Below are 4,992 nucleotides of genomic sequence, written 5' to 3'. Positions count from 1 at the left end.
GAGAATTATCAAGGGATGTGGCTAGCATTTGAAACCAGTTTGTCTGATTTAAAATCTCATATCCTTTCCATTACTCCACATTGCTTCTTTTAACTGTTAAGGGCATTTGAGTGAGCTAGACAGAAAGTGTAAAGCAAGTGAGCTATATTAACCACTTAAGAATTCTAAACTAAAATATTGTTTCATGCCTCAACAGATGAAAGAAGGGAAGGGTAAACAATTTGAAATGAAACAATAAACCCCTAATGGAATAAAAAAATGCTGCTGAATGTTTTAGAATAGACAAATGTTAATTAGATGTCTGATTTTTTCCTCTTTTTACAGAAGGCATTCCTCCTGCCTCAAAAAATGGGCATTATTTCTCTTTATGCTCCATCTGATTAAATTATCCCAATCCTGGAATGTACTGGGACAAAGTAGGCAGGTTTTATTCTTGGAAAACCCTCAAAAGAGAGAGGCACTCAGATAGATGGCCTAGACACTAAGCCTGTTTAGCATTAAGAGTTCAGTCTTAGATTCTATGTTCTGGAATATTAGGCTGGGTGTCTTCTTACCTGGATTTAATGATTTCTCTACCACATGAACCATCCTATACTGTTCATGTAATGTTTTAAAGAACTGTTCACTTAGTCTTGGGGCTGGGTAAGAGGAAAAGATATAGAAACAGAAAAAAGAAATGAAATATAACCATGAATGCTTAACCAAAGCTCCAAATGGGTTGGGACAGAAAGAGAAGACTTTAGTATCAGTAGAAATAAAGCCAGACACCTTGGATTTAGGGAGATGATTAAAAATCTTAGTTACTATGGTAAAGAACTTTGTTAATGATAAGTGGCTGCCATCAGGTGCCAAATTCCATTAACCTCTCAATCTCTACACAAAAAAAGAATTGCAGACATTGGCCATGGCCCCATTTTTTCCTGCCAATACTGACACCAGGAGTTTGGACCATCTATCAAAATTTCTTATTACTAGGATTTAACCTCCAATAGCATTTTCTGACAGCTGACTATAAACTAGAGCTTTAACAGTAAAGTATTATTTTAGAAATATGAATAAATGCTTCAGGATTAAACTCTACTCTCAATGCAGAATCAGCTTTCATTTTAACCTCTGAAAGACATTATTGTTTATGTTTGATGCCAGTTTTAAATGGACACAATTGTAAATAAATGATTTTAAACAGAGCTCCTGATTAAACCTAAATCTAATCATTTTCCATAACTCCAGCTTTATTTGGATTTTATGTGCTTGCACACAGACACACTTAAAGAACATATATTTATATTTATAGATAAAATATAGATGATGTGGGAGTTTCTGACAAATGATTTGTTAATTAAAATTTATTGACTATATAACCTTTGAATACCAGAGAAACTTCAATATGTACAAATCAGCATGAGTTCCCAGTTCCTAAACTTTGGTTATATGAATATGCCTCAAGCACCATAGAACAAACAATAATTCTAATTTGAAAACAAACAAAAAAAATCCCAAGAAACAAGAGATCCTGCAACTCTCTTGCATCTTTTCTTTTTTTTAAAAAAACACCATTTGGGGAAACTCTTTTATTATACATTTCCTTCCATTTTGGTCAGTTTCCAAAAACAGTATTAATAAAAATTGATCAGGGAAGAAGGGACTGAGAAACCATTATAGATCAAGGTGCTGTCTTAAAAGAACTGTATCTGGAAATTATTCTGTCTGAAATACAAAATCGTTTTAACCTAGGAGATGTGCATTATGTAACGTCTGAAAAAAATCCTCAACTCTTTATTTTCAAAATTCAAAACTCAAACAACACAATCATAACAAGAGTTGGGGGTGAAAGGCTTACAGGGAAATCTTTAGCAAACCCAGTTAAAAAGTTCTTTGTTTTCAACTTCTTCCCTGGCATCCCTGGCATCTGCTAGCTGCAGAGGCAATGTGCATAATATATAGGCATCAAAAAAGAGATCTGACAGGCTGAGCACAACCTTTCATGAGATTTCACAGGAAATCTGAAGGGCAAAAGAAAGAAAAACCGAAGGATGAAGACTGAAATAGAAAAAATGCAAACAAAATATATTTAAGCCTGTGTAAGTTAGGATGGAGGGGGCTTACATGACAACTGCATGTGTGTGGAAGGGATTGCATCCTTGCCCACAAACTGGATTATATACACATTCATATTAAGTTAAGTCAGTTCGTATATTACACCTGACAAGTCAAACAGGATGTTTCTAGTGAGAGGTGGAAGGAGGTTCTCTATTTACTCAGCTCCTCAGGCCCCAGTCCTTTGTCCTGGCTGGTTGGTGGTCTCTGCACAGAACTCAACAGCATGGTATATGAATGGATAAAGCTTGATGTCTGGTCCAGGGGTGGAACAGTTTTTGCATTCTTCATTGTAATACCGGAGCAACAGCTTATATACTTCTCCTGGAGAGTAAAAGGCCAGATCAATACCCACATTAAGGTATGTAGATGGATAAAATTGCTAGGGAACACTCCAGAAATCTTAATCTATCTTAATCTAACTTAACATGTGCTCACTTTTGGGTTTTGAAAACAGAGCATGAATGGCATATTCCTGGAAGGCTTTCCTCATGTAAACTTAAAAAAATTTTTAAGTATCTTAAAAACTACTTATTAGTTCATGATGACAACAGGCCACACATGGTACATCAGCCACGTACCATTTGGGGAGTTTGTGGCAACTTTATTTCTACATTCAGCTCCCAGGGTAGCAAGGCCTTTCAGGTCCAGCTGAAATACAGCAAATGAGCATGCTGTTATGTCTGATAAATGTGACTCAGAGTGAGGCCTCTTAGACTTGAACTCTCCCTCCTTCCTATACCGTCCCTCTTTTAGTTTTCTATATGCATGAAAGTAAAAATGGATATTAAATATTAAACTCCAGCTTCTTGGCCTTACTTTAATAAGCTCACATACTCATTCAAGATAGCAGATGAAACTTTGTCAGAAAAAAGATTCTGCAGATGTTGCCCAACTAAGACTGTGTCCACCCTTCTCAAAGTCATGCTTTCATTTTTTCTTATCCACTGTGATCCATCCAGTTTAAACAAGTGTTTGTCTGTCCTGGATGGTGGACAATCTATCTAGATACCAAGTGTCAAGACGATTTCCTACTTACCAACAGTTAGTTTCCTTTCAGTAAGGAAAGTGTGTATGCTGTAAATGTCTCTCATCAATTCTGAGTCCCCAAAGGTGAAATAAACTACATCACGCTCAGCTACAGCAGCTGCCAATATCTGTATTAAGGCTGTAGCAAAGAGAAAAAAAACACAGCTATATTATGACACTTCCCATCAAGACACCTTTAGTTCTTTCAACCAGCTAAATTATAGCTGGTGTGCAATAGCCTTATCCTGGATTAAAGATTTATAAACCAAATACTCGTGTTATTAGAAATGGCAAATACAGATGAGTATAAATCATCTAGTCGTGTGACTTTTCAGACGTGCTCCAAGAATATCAGCAAGCCACAGAATTCCACACAAGCACCTTTGTGGGAACATAAAGGAAGGTACATCTGAGGCAGCAGAGTCAAGGCACTAAGGTGGTATTTTCTTTCACTTATATTAATTTGGAACTAAACTTTTTGTTTGCTTGCTTGATTTGATTATTTTGTATTATTACATAGTCACCGTCTTTTGTATCACAGGAGTCTCTATGATTTTTCCTGAACAATGCACTTGGGAGGTTCTAATGCTCTCATTAGCCCTACAGCAAGCATTCTCAAAATGGGTTAGCACAACCTTGGCCCTCCTATACTCCCACCGCCACCCAATCACTGCAGCAAGGAGTCAATGTTACTGAACACATCGAATAGTAACTCTGGTATGCTGGAATGCGGAAATCATTGAGAACCACTGTCCCCAGGAATCAAAGTTACAAATCACTGAGCCTGAAATATGTTTCCAAAAATTAAGTTCCTTTATAACCTTAATCTCAATGGACAAAGTTTATTTCATTTTTAAAATTTTTTGAGGACTTTATTATTTTAATTCCAGTGTATTTAACATATAGTGTACAATATAGTGATTCATCAGCTCCATATATTACTCAATGCTCATCAACATAGGTGTACTCTTAAATCCCCTTCACCTATTTCACCCATCCCCTCATCCACCTGCCCTCTGCTAACTGTTTGTTCTCTATAGTTAAGTGTCTGTTTGTTGGTTTGCCTTTCTTTTTTATCCCCTTTGTTCGTTTTGTTTCTTAAACTCCACATATGAGTGAAATCATACAGTATTTGTCCTTCTTGACTGGCTTATTTCGCTTAGCATTATACTCTCCAGCTCTATCCATGTTGCTGCAAATGGCAAGATTTCATTCTTTTTTTATGGCTAAATAATACATACACACACACACACACATATATGTGGAATATAGATACATCTTTAGCCATCTGTCGATGGACACATGGACTGCTTCCATAGTTTGGCTATTGTAAATAACGCTGATAAAAATAGAGGTGCATATATCCCTTTGAATTAGTGTTTTCGTAGTACGATTACTGGATTGTAGGGTAGTTCTATTTTTAATTTTTTGAGGAACCTCCATACTGTCTTCTACAGTGACTGCACCAGTTTTCATTTCCACCAACAGTGTTTCTTTTATTCCACATCCTCGCCAACACTTGTTTCTTGAGTTTTTGATTTTAGCCATCCTGATAGGTATAAGGTAATATCTCATTATGGTTTTGATTTGCATTTCCTTGATGAGGTTTATGTTGAGCATTTTTTTATATGTCTGTTGGCCATTTCTATGTCTTCTTTGGAGAAAAGTCAATAGACAAATTTATTTTAAATAACAACAAAACTGAACATAGGTATAAACTGAACAAAACAACACAGGTATAATTCTTTGCTAGTTACATATCTTTCACTTCATAAAAAGGAAGGTGGGACTCAAACTAAAACATTATGGAGAATAACTTCAGTATAGTTTTGATTTTTGAGAGCATGTTAATACTCTACATATTCA

General features: G+C 35.9%; 1 long non-coding RNA gene across 1 annotated transcript; it reads right to left on the bottom strand.

The window, feature by feature from the left end:
• Positions 1-328: 328 nt before the first annotated feature.
• Positions 329-4,986, bottom strand: LOC145718388 (uncharacterized). The gene is made up of 2 exons (XR_014141769.1): positions 3,137-4,986; positions 329-2,421 (listed from the first exon to the last, which is right to left on the bottom strand). It is a non-coding gene; the product is annotated as an uncharacterized LOC145718388 (long non-coding RNA).
• Positions 4,987-4,992: the final 6 nt, after the last annotated feature.

The sequence above is a fragment of the Leptonychotes weddellii genome, unplaced genomic scaffold (genome assembly GCF_054177405.1).
Source record: "Leptonychotes weddellii isolate Sample4059 unplaced genomic scaffold, ASM5417740v2 HiC_scaffold_14946, whole genome shotgun sequence".
Lineage (NCBI taxonomy): Eukaryota > Metazoa > Chordata > Mammalia > Carnivora > Phocidae > Leptonychotes > Leptonychotes weddellii.
Note: the sequence above shows the minus strand (reverse complement) of the source record. Positions and strands in the feature narration are given on the sequence as shown.